This window comes from Leptosomus discolor, chromosome 6, assembly GCF_034619465.1.
Source record: "Leptosomus discolor isolate bLepDis1 chromosome 6, bLepDis1.hap2, whole genome shotgun sequence".
Lineage (NCBI taxonomy): Eukaryota > Metazoa > Chordata > Aves > Leptosomiformes > Leptosomidae > Leptosomus > Leptosomus discolor.
In genome coordinates, this window is record NC_141396.1 from 32,416,459 (window position 1) to 32,436,225 (window position 19,767).

Here is a 19,767-nt window from a genome sequence, read left to right on the forward strand (position 1 = left end):
TGAGAATGTTATTTCTCCCCTCACTTGGATGAGAACAGTCAGGAACAATTTTCTTGGGCTGCATACCAGCCGTTGCATGCCTAAAAAAGGGCTAATCTCACCTGTTGAAAAGTTAAATGTCTGGTCTAAATTAATCGCCCGCTGTCACAATTCCTGAGGTCATGAAAATCACTTGTTTAGGTACTAAGCTGTCACTGTAGGCACCTCCTTTGTGTCACTGACCACATGAACAGCTGTAGCAAAGGATGGCACTTGCACTTGTTTTGGGTGAGGTCACTTAAGTGCTGGACTTTCATACAGCTAAAGGTGAACATGCATTTCCTCACTGCTGATCACCACTGGTACACGTATAACCTGGTATTGGTACCCAGCATTGTTATTTTTGGTGCTTATCTGCAAAATAAATAACTAATAGTTGAAATTAACAAATATGGTCAATCATAGTAGTGGTAAAGATCCCGCTTACAGTACAGGTGACCAGTGTACAGTGCCACCATGGAAAATAGAGCACAAAGCTTCAAGAAGTCCTCAGAAAACTCCAACCTTGATGCTACAACCAGAGATTTGGATTATACTCTGATCCTTCTATTGTCCTTTCACCTGCCAGCACACTTTTCTGGGCTCTCTTTGAAAATTTATTATCAAAGATTTTTTCCTTTTTTTTTCTCTCCCAAATGTTCCAGTCACATAGAGCAGCATATAGAACATGAGCTGTTGTGTCACTGATCAAAGCAAGCCAAAACACCCTAGATCAGAATTTGATCCATAGGTGTAGGTAGGTAAAATATGGAGTAGTGTCAGCAGCTTAAAAGGAATGTTAATTAGAGAGTGTTCGAAACTATAGGTGGCAATGATATGTGTTTACTTATTTATTTTCAGTGTGGCACTTTTGTGTAACAAGAAAAAAAATTTACAAGGCCAAACATCTGGAGAGAGAAGTGGGGTTGTGAAGGTAAGAAAAAAGAGAAGCAGAGACCTTTTGATAATAGTGTATATAAAGAAACAATTTTAATTTCAACTTTTCACTGTATTTTATTAATATTACAGAAATACCACTCATAGAGATATAAAGCCCTAAAATTATAAATCCATCTTTATAGCATGATGTTGTCTGAGATTCACTCAGGCTTTCCCCAAGACATTGTATTAATCTACAGTGTTCCCTGATTGATGTGCGTCTTTGAAGTCCATCTATTCTCAAACATCTTCCCAGTAATTTTATCCTTCTGATTTGCTACACATTCTTCCACACCAGCTGCTCCTGCTCAAATCCTTCATGGATCTGTTACAGGGATATGGAATTGTTGTGCATGCTAATCTTGCATTATTGTCAAAAACAAATCCATCATAAGCTGAGCTGGTAGAATATTATTCAGAAAATATGTTTCTTGATTAATTTCTCTATTTTGCATTTCACTAATGTAAATTGTCTTCTCCTGTGCTTAACAAAAGAGCTCTTTAATAGATTCAAGACTGGACCAAACCTTAGCATGTTCATCTCATTCAGATTTCAATGCAGTTAAACCATTTTGAACTCACTCTGAATATAGTTCACTGTTCAGTACGTATTTATTAAATAGACTACTTGGACACAGAAGTGAAATTCAGCAAGTAATATTTGTATATTTTTAGTATATAATTTTTATATTATATGTATATAATTTGTATATTTTGTATATAATTTTTACGTATTTGTAAAAACTTTTTGCTGCTAACCAATTAGCTCATATATCACAAAAGTCCCATGCAGAACAAGAACCATGTGAGAGACACCAGAGATTTCTTCAGTTCTCTGTGAGCCATAAATGTTCTTCCACATCCTAGAACATGGAAAGAACATGAAAGTGACTCTGCATGCCAATGTTTATGGATATCAATTGTCTACTAGGACTGAAACAAACAGACCCAACTCAAAATTTCCAAAGATTTTCTTCCACTATGTGAAATCTACTTGCTATTGTGGTATTTAATTTTATTACAGGCAAAATCTCATGCAGAGAGAACTGTTTATTTCTACATTATGTGTACTGGTGCAGTGTTTCTTAGCTTGTACTATCTTAAACGTCAGCGAAGCCCCAGTTTACAACAGTATCATCTTAACCTGAATGAGAAGCATTTCCAGAGAGAGAGTGCTAAAAGGAATATTTTCATTTATTCACAGAAACTAGTTTTTGTCGAGAAATAATTTAGTTTGGCTAGACACTTTTCTGCTCAGCTTCCCTCCCTGTATGCCACAGATCCAGCAGTACGAAAAAAATATATTCAGATATATTGATTTTCCTTCTGATGGCTGTCTGTCATCAGACAGGTGTGGGGATCTCCTACAGAGGCAAATGATTGAATTTGCTGACAACTTCATGCTATAGTTTTATTTTCTGCCTTTTATTTTTTTTCCTTACAATCCAAGCCAGCTTAACCTGAATGTGAGAAGAAAAGCTAGTGAAATGTAAAATATGAAGATAATTAATTTGGCCTCTGACCAGGCACATAACATTTGCTGTCTCTATGGTAGTTTGTGAATTTGTGTTACGCTACCTACTTGTGCCTTTCAGTCCCAGAAATCCTCCTGAAACTGAAAGGACCAAGCTACTCTTCAGCATGAGGAAGAGGAGAGTCACCTGTCCTTACAGAAGGAAGGGCTTATTAACAGCGTTGGGTTTTTAGTCTATCTTCATCATTTTGAAACAGGTAGAAAGGAAATTACACATTCAACACACATCTAACCCAGGGACATATTGCCAGTAACTTTTCCAAAAAGTGTTACTGCTCAAATAAAGCTGAGCTGTGAGCCTCGCAGATCAGAGTTTTACAACGCAGTCAGCATTTTCTCCTTTGTTCCCTTGATTGAGCAGACGTAGATTTAAATCTGAGAGATTTAACCAGACAGCGTAAGAAGGAACACAAACCATACGATTTAGGTATCCAGAGCAGAGCCATCTATCCCACTGCAAATTGTGGAAGTCAAAAGGCAAAGACTTTCAGGGTCACACCCCATGCAAACTATCGGAGTGTGGGAGAAGAGAGCGATGACTGCAATGAATGCTCTCAGGTAAAGGGTGTGGGTACCACAATAAAACCCTCACACCCACGCCAACAGCATCCTAACAACCACCAAGATACCAGGCAGCTATGCCGTTTCCCTTGCCACAGTCAGTACATTGTAATGCTGGTGAAACACTGACATGAATTAACCACAGCACCAAACAGATCGATTTAATCCTCCAGTTAATCAGACGTGACTTGAGGTGGAGCAAATTTCTGGCATCAATGCTAAAGGTTGGCCCAGAGATTTAAAGTGATAATACCACATCCCAGCAGTGCTGAGAAAGTAAAGTTCTGAAATACATGCTAACAATAAAAGAGCAATTTCTTTTTGCCTTAGCAGAAGTTAATCTAATTTCAAGTCCTATAGTTGCAGTCTCTGCTGAAGACTGACAGATTAGAATGGATTGGAACCAGCCAGGAAAGTTCTTTGTAATTCATAACAGGGTAGACACAGTAATCTGGATTTAAAAATAAAAATCAATCTGAATCCTTGCTTGGAAATGAAAGGGAACACATTCTGAGTACTGAATCAATTAGAATGGCAGCTTTTAACTGCCAGTTTTTGAGATTTTAAATTGAATATTCTCACTCAAGTCACAAGAGAAAATGAGTTCAGATGCTTTAATCACTAAGTGTTCTCCTCACTAGAAGTGTGACCCACAGAAGCGAGGCCCAGGACTGCAGTCTTTGGTGCTTCATATTAGCACTGAAGTGTCCTGGTGGACACCTGGGGAGCCAGAAATGAGAAGGTCAAGCCAGGGTGATCAAATACAGACAGCATATCTCAGAGGCATACACACGGTACTGTTTCCACTACTAGGCTGATATAAATTTTTCCTCTTTTTTTTTTTAATCTATGTCTAGTTTATGTTTGTGTTGTCTGGTTGTTTTGGTTTGTTTGTTTGTTTTTCTTTTTTACTGTCTTTCATTTTGAAGACCACTCAATCCCTCAAACTAAGAGGAAGAAAGTGCCCTGTGAAGATATTAGAGACTCTCCTTCTCTCACTCAGATCAATAGAGAAAGCTAACTTTTTCTTTTTTATCAGTATTTATCTACTTGCAAGCTGTCATATGTTACAGTCTCTCTGTGTGACTTACTGGATATGCCCTTTCCCTGTCACATCTCTCATAAACCCATCCCAGCCTCTTTTTGCTTCAGGAAGTCATTAGATGCTAAACATATGAAATGCAGATCACTGGCAGTTTCAGAGAGAAACACAAATCTGAGAGCACCCCTGTGCTTTAACAGTTGAATGCTTTTCTGCGTCCAGCATTTGGAAATGTGACAGCTGAGAACAAACTCCTGCCCATTGGAGCAATGCTGCTTCAGGGGATGCCCAGCCCAGCAGCTCTGGGCAGGAGAGGACTGTTCTGCATCTTCATGTGAAGACACAACTTCGGTGTCATGTTTGCTTTGTCACAATGCCTTCTCAAGGTGGAATTTGAATGAAGATTTATAACAGTTTTGCTGTGTAGTGGCTGTCCTAGAAAGCTAGTACAATCCTGCTTCTCCTGGTAGATGGATCCTCATATAGGCCTGTGAGTCTGGGTTCGAAAGCTGCAATTATTTTCCTGTGTTTATGGTGGACTATAACTGTGAGAAATGCTGTTGTGTTAGTATCACTCCTTCCTTTGGACACAGTAAAAAAACTCTGAAAAAGCAAAGCTTGCATTTTAGAAGGTATGTCTGGATCTCATATAAAGACACTAGGGCTTAAAATGGACCAGATTAGCTTCTGGACACCTACGCAGAGGATGAACTTGAAGTAATAAGCTCCACTGAGAAGACTAAGCACAGCCAAAGAATCTACTGCCCTGGGAGTGTGGTGGTAAGGATGGGTCCTTGTTGTCAGAGATGAAAGCTGTGAGATGGGAGCCAGATGCAGAAGAACTGGTATGTTGAACAGAAACGGGCAAGGGCCATAGGTTGGCTACAAATGCCATAAACCACGAATCAGATTTTGCTGCTCATGAGGCAGTTCCCTCTACTGTTATGAAGAAACAGTGGATTTAGTAGTGCAAAATTGATATTCTTGTCATTAAGATAACTAGCGACAATGCTTCTTCCACATCTTCTGTTTTCTGTGGAATTCCCCTGCCCAAGGACTGTTATCTCTGATGAGATCTATGGATTAATATAGAGAGCAAAGACACTAAGCTGTGCCTTCAATCAATTCTGGATCCTGCGGCTGAAAAATATTTATGCAACTGTTGGAGACTGGGAGCACTACTTCTTCCCCTCGCTGTGCAGAACATTTAAGAGACATCGACTACTAAAAATCTTTGAAGACAAATATTTACCACATAGAGATGTCACCTATTTTCTAACGTTACAGCCAACATAAAATCTGTCAATGGTTTAGACATACTGCAATCTCTATTTACATAGCTAGCTAAGATAGTAATCTTAGCAGGGTAAGGAACAGTTCTCCTATATGAGGAAGGGCTAAGCAGATTAAGACTTTTCAGTTTGGAGTAGAGATGAGCAAGGATGACACGATAGAGGTCTATAAAATCAGTGAGGCAATGGAAAAGTGCACAGAGGACAATTATTCATTTTTCTTCTAATGCAAGGATTAAGGGGAATTAAATTAAATCAACAGATGACAGGTTTCAGAAAGCATAAGAAAAAAAACTTTACACAAAATGCAATTAAATCTGCGGAGCTCATTACCACACGATGCTGGAGATGTTAAAATTTTATGTACGTTCAAAAAGTAGTGGCAAAAACATGCTGGAAGAAAAACCCACAGAGATTTCTCTCCTTGAAGGCACTATACATGCCTTAAGATTTAAGCTGCAATTCACAGGATGTTTGGTGAACATACCTTGAAAATATCCTTCTGTCTTAGATGGCCACTGCTTTCTACAGTAGGAGATAAGATATCTTTCCTTGATATACTTTCAAGCTGGCTTGGTGCAAAGATCTTATGTCATTATTAACAGTTTTGCAGCCACGGAAAGCTGCAAAGCTGAGACAAAACCATGGATATTTAGTTGTAACCAAAGCCACTGTGACTAATGTTGCCTGTACGATTAAAGCTTGCACAGGAACACCTACCTCTACTAAATACATGCTTCTAGTGAAGAGCCACAGCAATGCTCTCGTTATCAGCTTGGACATCTTCCATTTTTCCATCTGTAAAAACCTGAAAGAACTGATTTAATTTTAGATTTTATGATTCTTCAACAAAGCAATCTGAAGATGGAAAATGAACTTCAGTGACTTGAATTGTAGAAAAGGAGGTAAAAAAATGGCACATGACTTTGACTTGAGTGAGAGAGAGAGCGCTGAAGAACTAAAACCCTTACTAAAGAATTGACCCTACCAGGGTTAAATCTGCTACACTTCTCAGTGCAAGTCCATAGGAGAGTCTGCTAGTGCTGAGTGACAGGAATGCTCACATGGATGCCATGCAGAAACCTGAGAGATAGTTATACTATAATGCAGTCAACTTGAGGAGATCCAGTATTTAGGAAGGCAAATACAGGCTTAATATGATTTGATTGTTCAACAAATTACACCGGGATGGAAAAGGTTATGCCCTTTTCAGCCTGCTTTACCTCAGCTTCCAATGTTCTCAGGTTTTCTCCCTTTGACATACATTTTGACAAAGAACGTAGAAAATTAGGAAATTAGAACCAGAATCAGGTTAAATCTAATGCACAGAAATTCTCACCTTCAAGTAATACTCTCTTCGCAAAAAAAGTTGGGATAACTCAGAAATATGACAGCTATGGTATATCAAAACCAAGTCTTTCTTCCTTCTACTTCTTTTTCCCTTGGGCTATTTTCGCTCCTGATTTACATCAGTCCACCTGCAAGATAATTCACAAGGCAGGGTCTGCTGAGAGAGTGCTTATACGTGCGTTTGATGTGATTTCCAGAGTAGCACTGGCAGCATGTACAATAGTACAGTAATCTTTGTCACATCTGCTAGATAGAAACTTGTTGCTATACTTAACAGCATGTGCCCAGTGTCTTTTAATAAGAAGCAAAAGACATTTAGGTGCTTATTTTATTTTGATTCATGCCAAAACATTCATGGCAGCAATTTTAGCCCCCAGTTTGGTTTCCCAGCAAATATCCAGTAATCAATTTAAAACAGAAAAGAAAGAAGGTGGCGTGAAGGTGGGAATGGATCAGGACCTGGATTATTAATAAGTAATTAAATAAAGATTAAAGATGTATAAACCTAGAGTCTGGTTATGGAATTTTAGCTGTCAGAGGATGTGGGAGCTGGCTGTTTTGAGGGAATCCGATAAATGCAGACTCATGGGAAGCTGTCACAATGATGAAACAAGCCCAGTCTGGGCTGATTTATCTGTTTCTACCTGGCAGACTGTAACAGGATCTGGAGTCATTCTGCTGATCAGTGGGTATCTGTAGAAAGCTCATCACACAAAGAGTATCATTAGGATCAAAGGGGAATATATTTTGGAGCTAGATACCCAGAGACATCATCCTTAAAGAAAATCAGAGAGGGAAGATTGCATGTTGGGGTATAACTTGCAACGGATTGTCAAACCATCTGCAAAGAAGTAGCTAAAATAGCTGATGTGCTGCTGTTGCCTGTTCATGAAGAATTCCCACAGGATATTCCTTCCCTTCCCATTTCCCTGGAGACCTAACAGTGCTGTAGATCTAGTGCTGCACATTTTTGTCTGTGTAGGTATTTTGATAGAGGAAAGGCTGAAATAATCAGTACTCCCAAAACCTCCAGCTGAAATGCTGGAGGAGTCAGTCACTTTTCCAATTTGCTAAAGACAGGTGCTAATAGAACTCACTCGGAAAACTGGAGACAGGATCATTAAGCAGTTGACTGCAATGAAAGACAAGATGACAATACATGTGATATCTCTATTAGACATGTGTGAAACTAAGCCCTCTTCTGGCAATTGTAACTGGAACTTAGGGTCGATCCTGAATGCAAACACAAATCAACTTTGCTTTTATTGATCAAGTGCAGAGTGGGCAGTGCTGAAGGCACATCCACGCCAGCTATGTTGCGTCTCCCACATCTACCAAGAGAAAGAAAATATGGAAACTCTCAGCTGACTCCATAAATGTACATAAGCCCATGCAGTGGAGAAAACATCTGCCAGTGAGCAGGTTATTTCTATGCCACATCCACACCCAGCCCTCACAGTGAGGATTATCAATAATGTCTTGACATGGACTTGGCTTGCACCAGTCTCAAACACCTCAGTTTACACAGGTTAGAGGACCCACCATATTTGTATGAGATATCCAAAGTCACACTGTTCAAATCCTAGTAAAAGTTGCCAAAGCCATTAAATTTTGCTTTTATTTCTTTTTCACCATTCTATGAATTAAGGAGAACAAAAATAATTTGTTGTTCCTCTCTCTATCAGTTCTTAATTGCTCCTTACATGACAGTAGCAGCCATCAGCATCAAAGCCATAGCCAGCATAGCTCAAATATAGTAAGTGTCGTCTTTGATCATTAATATTAAAAAATTAAAAATCTGGAAGCTACTTGAATAAAACACCAAAAAAACTAAGCCCACTCAAAAGTCAATATTTTCAAACACAGATTTTGACGTATGAAAGGGAAAAGTCTGACAAAAAGATCAGTTTTGCTAAAAAAGAAAAATGTTTTTAAATGAACGCTTTAGTGTAGAAAATGAATGACCATGACACTATTAGGAAAAAAGCACCAGAAAAAAGCAATTACCCTTTCCAAAATACTTCAACATAAGCAAAATTTATAGGGTACAATGAAATAATATTATTCCTATTTTTCAAACCAGAAAGTTCAAAATGAAACACAGCTAAAGGGAGATTGTTATGTACACATAATACTAAAGAAGTCTATAACAAAGCAAATTTTAGGCAAAATCCCTAAATGTAACTCAGTTTTTCTTTCTGTACTATATTTATGGTCATGCTGCCCAGTCAAGAAATAAAATGTGCAAACAATAAATGTAAGGCATTTGATTGAGATATCACTAGCAACAGAGGTCAAGGGCAGAGTTTTCAGAAGCTGGTATGTAAACAGAACTTTTATTTTTTATGGGAAAAAACGTGCAAGCAATTTGGAAACTGCAATTTGTCTGCAGTGGCCACTGGATTTGTATTAATATTAGAACACAGTATTGTGTTTCATTCAGTGACAAGAGATTCTTTAAAGCTGGACCCCTAGAATTGTATATACCAATGGCACCTGACATATAGACATGCATCTGCTGCCCTCAGTGGGAAAAGATGGTTAGAAAACAAAGAGAAAATAAAAAATAAAAAAAATTGTGATGTCAAGGAACAACTCATTCAACTCGATGTCTGTCAGTGACGGTCAGCAAAGACAGTGAGACTACAGATGCTTCTGCAAGTACTTCAGACAAGTACTTGGACTGAAGATCAACTTCTTGTCCAGAGATTTGCTTCCCACTTAAGAGTGTGAAACGCCAGTGATTTATTGAGTGGGCAAATAAACAGTTTTACAAACAATACTTTCTCCTCTGAGCACATAATGACACATGTTCTTCCATATGCTTTTCTGTACCTGCAATACACCTTCCTTTATGAAAGTGGCTTCAGTGGATGGGACATTTAATGAAATCTCATTTGTCCCTTTGCTAGTGTCCAGAGAAAAAATTTAGGATCGTACTGCTCACTTGGGATCTGAGCCAAAACTTATTAAATACCGTTAGTGTTGAATCAAGAGGTTCTAAAAGGTAATAGGAATAGATGGAATCTCCTGACTAATGTTTTGTATTTCTTTTTAAATAATATTTCATATGTTTTGCCATTTTACATACCTCTGGCTTTGGACCAAATCCTAGCTCACGTACATCAGCCTCACACCTTCCAGTACATGCAGTGGAGCTACACAAGCTAACAGCAAGCCTCGAACTGGCCCACTGCAAATAAGTTACAGATTTACCTGCTTGTGTATCACACTACTAGTTCCTGTTATTGCTTTGTAAAGTGCTTTGGGAAATTAAAGGAATAGTAGCAGCTATATTAAATTAGATTCCAGTCTTACACAATCTGACCTGTATTTCACAGTAAAAGGATTTCTACTTTTGAAATGCTGAACAATAATTTTGAATTAAGTATACAAAGTAAGGTACTGCTGATGGCTCTGTGCTACCCTGTTCATAATCATATGGGAACATCTAGTGCTGGCATATTGTTTTTCTCTCCTCCTAATCTTCATTAATGTTAATTAATAAGTGTATGTTAGTTTATTCTCATCGTTACTCCATAATGTGTAGTTAAAAATTACAATAATGAATTCAACTTCTCCAGCCAAATGTAATAAAATGGTGATTAATTTTCCCCAGGGCTGGGATGGAGTATGATTCAGGGTAATCTAAAATAGTTGTAAGTAAAAAGTTTTGTGTCCATCGGTTACTGAAGCTGACACAGTAAATGTAAGGTGTGATTAGCAATGCGGTGAAGCAAGTAGGTCACAACACTTTGCGCAAATTGCAAGTACTGTGGCGACCATGATTTGATCGAAACTGCTTGGCTGAGTATGAACTGGTTGTGTCCTCATTTTCCCCTTGTTCAATTTTTGTGTCTCTATTACTCTTGAAATCTGCCCGCATATAATGCATACTTCTGTATGGAGTGAAAAAAGCAAACGTCCCACTCTGTTAAATAAAAACTATTTTTCCATGGGCCTAGGTAGGATATGCACAGTTATCAAAATAGAATAGAATATTAGCATAGTTCAGAGACATCCAATATCATGTCAATGCACTTACAATTAAAAATTTCAGGCCCTATCCCAGATGTAAGTGACTGTCATAGATGTCACCCACCCTCTCATGGCAGTATCCCAGAAAAGGTTCACAGGCAATGACATACGGATGGATGCATGAAATGACGCAGTCAGGAATCCATGTAAGGCTATGACAGCCAATGGTTCTGAGGAACTGTGATAGATGGTCCAAAACCACATTGCTGAGCCCTCTTCTAGTGTCAGATTTTCCAGAACAAACCTAGAGCTTATTTGGCAGAGATCATGAAATAGGCTGAACACTCAAGAATGTACAATGCTTTCATAAAAAGGCATATTTTCTGTTACCTTAGATCTCTAGTACTGCCAAAATGATATTTTCTGCAGGAACAGAAGGAGGTACAAAATTGGGAACTCTTGATCTCACTCTGAAAATGATCCATACAAATTCATGCCTGAAAATTGTTACTTTACGTAATCGAATTTATACAAACATGCTGCTCTGACTGCTGCAATCAAAGGAGTTATACAGATGGAGAGCAGATATAAAAATCAGACCCTGAATAGCTACCCACTCACACTGCATTGTGCACCTCCATCGCCCTTCAGGTTTCATAAACTAAGAAATTTTAGATAAGTGTAACAGAAGAGGTTAAGAGAAACCCACCTTTTATTGCAATATTAGTTTTATAGCTGCAGATAGACCTTTACAATGAATACATAGTGTTTAACGTCTCCATTTCAAACACTGAAAACGGAACTCCTCTGTATGATTTTTAAAAAACCCACCAAAACCAGCATACAGCCCCTCAAACCCAAGAAATGACTGGTAAAACCAAAGTACTTGAAGACATGGTATCAGGAGTGCCTTAATATTATAGGAGTTCCGATTGTGACCCTCAGTCTTTCCATCCCTCATTTCACCAAGTATAAAATGAGAAAACCTCTTCAACAACTTTACTGTAACACAAAATATTTTATAGGTGCTCAGGTGACATGGGGTTGTGTCACGAAAAAGTGCAAGGTATGAATTATCTACTGTGTGTGTATATGTCTGTGTGTATACATGAAAGTATCACAAAGCTGTTAAACACCGCCCTATGGATTTTTGTTTCTTTGAAAATAAAAATTTCCTTCTCCTCTCTCTCTCTCTCTCCACACCTGCATACACAAAATGAAAAAAGTTACAGCTCTCTTCTGTTCCCCAGCAGTGTTGCACATCCAAATAATAAAGAGGTGAATTTGGTGAGGGGGTAAGTATTCCTCTCACCTGACAGCTCCTAAAACAAACCTTCTCTTTATTTTGCAGCAGTCCCTGAATAAACTGAACAAAAGCAGTGCAGATTTCATCCACTCTGTCTCATTACAACCTGGAGGGAAATCAGGGAAGCAGATAAAAAGCTCCATTCAAAGATGGTATTCCAGTTATCCTTTTTTTTTTTCGTTAATCCTAATGACTGAATATTTATAAAACTGCCTTGCTTACAAGTCGCTCAGAGGCGATATGCAAAAAGTGTTTATGTGCTACAGCGCAGAAACACTGAACTTGCTGAGGGAATCACATTGCTCTAACCAGTGGGATACCTGAGGCCTGTTTACTTACGGATTTTACTTCTGTGTCGCCATAGTCTTACTTGTATCACCTATGACATTTCACCCAGGAAAGAACAAGTGACACATGCAAACTACCCGCCCAGAGCCCATGCATTCTCTGGTCAATCAACGAGTGGCAGAGTCTTTCTTGCCTCTGATGGGGCATGGAAAGGGGTCTCCCTTCTTACCTGGGGAAGAAGGCTACTATTTTAGCGTTATCTGCTTTCTAGAACAAGCAAACAAATGACAATTGAAAAATAGGCTATTGCTTTTTCTAACTGGTAGGATACATACATAGAACACTTTGCTTTGTTTAAAAGCAAACAAACCAACCCTCCTCTGCTCTCATTTTTGCAGTGGTGGGTATTTGCAATGAACTGGAAAGCTGTTGGAGTGGGAAAGGTGTTACTTGAATTCTAGAGCACTGTATTTGCTAACTAAGTAAAAAAGTAGGAATTTCACATGTTCTTTTGGAACACGGGCAAGTGAATTGATATAAATAGGGGGAAAGAGGACCATAGCATTTTGCAATCGTAAGGCAAACTCAACAGTGACAGCTGAAGGGACAAGTTTATGAAAAAATCATAATTTTCTACAACAGAATTTATGACTTATTTATACTGAAAAACTGCAGAGCATAGAGGTTTGGGTTTGTTTTTTTTTCCTAAAAAATTAGAAATTTTTTTCCACTGTTTTGGAATAAATTGCCTTCTGTTGGTTTTAAAAAGTGAAAAGAATATATTTTTTCCCTTCACTCACAGAAAGAATCCCTTCTTATCCATTGACATGAGACACAAAGGAATGGAAGGCTTATAAGGATAAGAAGTGTTTATCTAAAGCACTTGTTTAAAAAAGCAAACCGGTGGCCTCTAAATGATGTTAACACACGCATAATGCTCTATGAGAAAGCATAAGGACACAGAACAAATTGCTTTCCTGCCTTAGGTCTGCCCAGGCTTCCAGAAATCAAAATGCTCTGAAGTCTTCTATCTGAGCAGCCTCATGACTGCCTGTGCATGTTCTAGCCAAAGCTGCCACCCCACTACATCAAAACAAGAAGGGAGATGAAACCATGAGTGCACTACGTGGTGCCAGCAGCAACTTTGAAAGAGTCCTTGGGATCATGCAACAGGCACATGCGAAGAACAGCAGCTTGTTCGGTACTCTGACTCACAAACCACCCTCAAAATAGACACAGGGTTGGTCCCTGAGCATCAGGAAGATACAACAACTTTTCCAAAACTCTCTTCCACTGAAATATCTTCTTGGGAGAGAACAGAGACTGAAGTAATTCAGGGTAATGGATTGTTTGCGTTTAAGCTTTTACTATCTAAACCTGAAGAGACTACAAGGGAAAGCAAAACTTAGCCTCAGTGCTCTCATCAAGGATTCCCTCTAGAATGTCAAAGGAAAAGAATTTATTTTCTTGTCTTTGCTGTCATAGGATGAATACCAATGCTTACATTGCATGGATGAACAATGTGGTTAAAGATAGTTAGGGATATTATATCAAGACTGTTTGGAGGAGTCAAAGAGAAAAAGCTTCATTGATAGAGGAGAAATGAAGATTTACATGCTTTTAAGTAAGAGCACATCAAAGGTCACTATATTTGATCATCAATTTATGTAGCTACCTATTTCAGCACACTTTCCCCATCAAACACAGGTACACACACAAAGCAGGATCTGTCATTGTTCCCCTGGGTAAGGTCAGTCACTAACCCCGAATGATTTGCCACAAAATTATGTTATTTTTTTACCTCCAAGTAAAACAGTTTGCAACAATGTAATATTTACCCTCATATTTGAATATAAAAAAAAAAGTGGGTTTTTTTTTACAGAATAATATCTCACCCCAGTTGATTTTAATGCAATGAAAGCCAATGGCCAGTGTCAAAGAAAATTGAAATGTGATGAGGAAATAAAAATCCAGAAATAATATTCGTAGTATATCCTCCAGCAAGGGGAATCTGCCTCATCATTCAAATGGCACATAGAAAATAAAGATTTGATCTATGTAAGAATGACTGTAAAGAGTGCTCAAGAGAAGATCAGAAGAAATTTCAACACTAAATATTTGCAATCACTCACTACATATCTGAGGCATCCAGTAACACTCTGTACAAGTTTATCTGGTGATCTTGCTTGAGTTTGATTTCTTGAGCATAAAAAATACCTGGAAGATGAAGTCCAGGAGCACTTCTGGATGCCCTCTACCTTCAGACAGTCCACAGGATCAGACTACACCTAATCTGAACTGCAATTCCCTGAGATGCCCATCGTGTGGACATCAGGTCTTCAGCACCAATTGATTTATATTATGAAGCCTCTCATATCCATAGCCTGGAGAAACACAAAACCAACTGTGAACATCTGACCTGCAAAGATCACTGGATTTACGGAAACAATACTTCCCAGTTAGAGACAAGTTAAAAGTTGCTCTTGACACAGTAACTGGGAAGAGATTTTGCAAGAGGAAGCTGCAATCTTTCTGCTCCAATTTTGCTGACACTGGATGTTCTGGAGCTAAAAATGTAATTTGACTGTATAAGCTCACTATAATGTGTTAATTATATTTGGGAGGCAATGATTCAGTAACCTACTCAAATAGATTTACCTCCTGCCTACAAGGCTCAATTCTTAATAACATAAATAGAAAAAAGCTGAGCCGCACTTCACTTGAATATTTTGACTTGCACTTTGGTGTGTGGGAAGATTTTAACCAACCAGCTGTTAATGTAGTAAATAATGAAAACAAAAATGAAATGTTAATTATGGCTTAGCAATTAAATAAATACATTATAAAAAAGAAAACAGAAAATCAGGCAAAAGCTTTCAAGAGCAAAGAATTATCTTAAAAACACATAAAACATACTAGCAGCTAAAAGTCTACATCAGAATACAGGTCCAAACTCTCAAAGCTTACCCTGGTCCTAAAGGAAGGACTTTTTAAATATGAATTCAGTGCTGCTCAATGGAAACGCCCTGTGGAAGATATTGCCTGTTTATTAGTTTTAGATCAGATTAATTTCTACGCTTTTGTTAGAAGTATTAATTTAATTAGTACATGTTACTGGTTACAAATGAGAAATTAATGTACTATAAAATGTAATACAATAGGATATCTAGTTAAAGACTTTAAAAACCAATAGAATTTGTGATGCTGAGGACAAACAGAAAGCCACCATGAACTGGAATGATCTAAAGTAATAAAAAAGCTATTTTGTTAACCTTGTGAATCACTTCACATCTTGTGGAAACTATAAAAAATAATAAACACTTTTTTTTTCCCAAAAAAGCTTTCAGCCAAGTGTCAGTTCAATGTGTGATAGGTAACCTAGCAAAAAAAAGAAAGAAGAAAATGCAGAACTTCAACAGAATATTAGTTAAAATGGATCTCATCGCTTCGTCAGCAGAAGATAAGAAAAGGACCAGCTTCAGTAGGACCTCTTGCTATTACTTCAGATAGCTTTTCCCTATTTGCATATCATTGAGCTTTGCTTGTAGTGTAAGAAAAAGAAACAGCTCTTAAACAAAAGTTTTGTGATGGGGAAGGAAAAGAAGTTGGTCACACTGCTAAAATATCTACACTTTTCATGTACAGTGAAGCCGAGTGCACATAAGGTTAAGGCTGTCAAGGGAGAGCTCATTCTGACTTACTGATGTGCCCTGAGTTACAGCCAACAATTTTTATCTGATTTGCCAACAGAAAATGAGCAGACAGGCAGCATTTGCATGGGTATACATCTTCCTTCAGTGGCTTTGTCTATATAGAAGTGAGAAGCACTGCTTGCTGCTCAGGTACCCAAGCCACGTTGCAACATTCACCTCCTATTCCCCATCAGCATTTTGAGCAGATTGCCAGCTGACAGTCAGCTTTGCCCCTGCTACGAATATGACTGACAAACATGGAAAGAAGGATCACGTACATCAGTATTTCAGAGGACTACCTTCTCAGAGCAGATACCACACAGACAGGCAACCACAGAGTATTGTTACCTTTCAGCCAATGCACAGATAAGTGAAAGGTTCACCTAAGCTATACAATAATTCTGTAAAAAAGGCAATAAGGCAGCATTTCTGGTTTATGTTTGTAAAGACTGTAGTCCAGAGGGATAGTGGTTTGTGGCCCTCTAGAATCAACGAAAAAACATCAGTACTTTCACTTTACAGCTCAGAAAGACCACTGAACACTTGGGCAAGATTAAAACACTTTTCTTTGGTTTTTTTTTTTTTGTTTTTTTTTTTAAATCAGTTTTTTAAAATACAGAAAATTATTTTACTATTACCTGTGTTTCATTTAGCCTTGTTTTTCAGTCATAATGATCATCAAGATATGAACACAGTCCATTTTTAAACCCTCAAATCTTGCCATTTTCTGAAAGGAGAAACCCAAACAAACATGTGCAAATTAATTTTATTTTTCAAGCCTTTAAAGGTTTCTTAGTGAAGGTGAACCTCAGAGTCCAAATCACTTGTTACAGGGATGCCCTCTCTAAATTGGTTTCCTCTCTGCTCTATCAAAACATAACATTGTAGTATTTCACCTAATGTAACTAGGTGTAGGTGTCAGGGTGAGAGAAAGCAAAGCTTATTATTGTTGTGCATGTATTACTTTTCACTGACTAATAATTGAAGGAATTATTTGAACATTTGATCAAGCTGTGGTTCTGACAGAGCTGATGGTGGAGGGTGGTAGGTTTGGCATTTTCCCAGAAGAGTTGCTGGGAGGGTTCTGGGGGCTGCATGATGTCTCTCATCACCATGTAGTCCCTCGTAGTGCAAGAAGCCTCCCTCTAATTTTGCAAATTAGCAAACTGTGCAAAATACAGTTGTGATTTCCAGTGATAGGCACAGATCAAAAGGGAAGCTGCTGTGAAAACTCTGATTCAGAAAAAGAGAAACATGCAGGACAACATGGTTATTCACTACATAATGAGTTTGGATTAATCTGAAACACTTCAGGCACTGGTTCAATGCTTTGAATGAAGAAGTTTTGATGACAGCTTTGAATAACAGCATTTTCAGTATGCTGAAGAGCATAGCACAAACTGAGAAAAAGGAGTTAATGTTCAGCTGTGAATAGTGACCTCTTTTGCAGGCCACACATGTAAACCAAAAGATTTGCATGAGTCCTTGTAGCACAGGCAGCATCTTTGGCAGGATGTTTCACACACAGTTCTGTCTTCTGTGCCCTCCACTCCTTCCTCAGTATGCACAAGCAATACATTTTGAAGCTTCTAATCTTTGCTTTTATCCCTATCTGTTCCTAAATATTTCATATTTATTTTTGTCTTTCAATGTAAATATACTGCAGGAAACAAGGACAACAGCCAATAACCAGCTACAGGCACAGACCATGGGGGTGCAGTGTAATGAATAGGTCCAGGAGCCACTGTGGAAGTCTTAAGAGAGAAGGTTATCTGATGTTTGGGGCAGCAAAACAAAAGTTATTGTGTCTTGCTTCAGCACATATTTTTGTGACTGCCTCACATTACAGGGTACATACACCAAGAAGAGGAGGTACAACAGTGTCAGACAAATGAGCAAAGCTGAAACAAAGAACAACCCTTATATCATGGGTTAGCAGCAACCCAAGATGCAGAGGTTCATCAGCCATGGCTCCAAGAAAGGGGAGATGCTTTCTGTATGGCCACAAAATTGTGAAGAACTGAAGACTGCAGATCTTCATGCTGATGCTGCATTTTAAATGCACAGGCAGCTCTAGGAAATGCAAGATAGATAGAAGTGGAAGAATTTCTTTTGCTACATTTGAATTACTTTTGTTCAAAAATATAAATCTGAGAAAAGTCAGAGGCTGTTCCTGTGCTGCTGGCCTGAAGGAAGGTAGTGAAGAGTTCATTGAAACATCTACCGGGAAGCAGGTGGGATGTAAGCCACCATCACTGGGTAGGCAGCAATAGGAAACCATGCTCTGTGCCAGGCCAACAGAGCTCTGAGTGAGGGTTTTGGCTGTGCCACAAGCTTGATGCAGCAGTTTCATAGTTCCAGCTGCAGTAAGAGATTCAAGGGAAGGTGCTTTGACAAGCGAGTACCTTTAATTAATCCAGTTATTAGAGAAATATCTACAATAAATGTCTCCCTGTCTTCTTGGCCATACTCCTAACACACCACATCACAGCACACAGCTCCTGGGGAACACATTACAGTATTTGGAGCCGTGTTTTCAAGCATTGTTGGCAAAATTCCTGGGGGTGTTTGGGCGCCAGTCAGCCAGCGAAGGCTCACGGTCTTCTCTCCTTATTGGCAGGAGCATTCCCTGGTTGTACAAACTTAAGCATTGGTTGGGCAAAACTTTGTGCATTCCTTTCTTCCCTCTCCAAGTGAAGCTTCAGCAGCAATTGCCCTTTCACAGATAAAGGGGTTATAGACTTGAGACTAGACTAGATCACACTGTCTTGAAACCAACCATCAGTCTAATAGGTAGCAGAATTTCCTCCTGCAGTAAGCCCAGTAGTTTCTAATCAGCTAAAGCATATCTACCTGTCTTCTTCAGAAACCTTTAAGTGATAAGTATGCTACCTCCTCCTTTGTGTTTATTCAAGGCAAATCCCTCTTCACTTGAAATTACTTCTAACTTGACTTTTGTTTCAGCTTACAGCTCCTGAAGTTTGAAATACTGGGTTTACCACCTAATGTGCATTAGGCAATTTAAAATGCAATTACTGTTCTTGGTCAGACCCCTATTGAGGGTTCAAAATGTCAGTAAAGAATGTTGATCGTACTGATTTGTCGTTGATCTTCTGGGATTTCCATTGTTGCAAACTAAGCTCTGAAGAAGTTTCTGCAATATGTATAAATGAGTCTTTAATCCACCTTCATTTCTCACTTTCTTGTGTTGGCAGAGTGCTTGGTGCCCTATAGGAAATGCAAGGAAACAACTATCTAACTCTCCTTACAAGATCTTGTAATCAGAGAGAGAACGTAGCTCAGATGCAAAACATACTGATATAGACATAAACTGTTCTGAAAGGATCCGCAATTTCTATCTTTCAGTTTTTTCTGCAGGATTGTTCCTCTTATGATGGTGCTCCTTTTACCCAAACACCTAGCCTTTCACCCCTTTGGACTTACTGCATTTAAAACTTTTTTTCCTTAAGACTGTTTTCTGTGCCAACAGTTTTTTGTTATTTTCTCTGCAGAGATCACTGTCTGAAAACGAAGCTCCCTATGTCTGTCACAAGGAAGTCCTCAAAAAAATCAAGTAACTGCATAGTACCCGAGACTCTCTATGGCAGATTTTCCTGTGGTATTCCTCCTTCCAAATGCCACAATCAGACTGAAGCTTTCATATCCCTTTCCATACTAAAAGGCAGCATCTGCTTCAAGGCTGGATACAGTACACCTTCACTGCCAAGGTTTTCCCAAAGTCTGCTAAATAGCAATGTATTTTTACT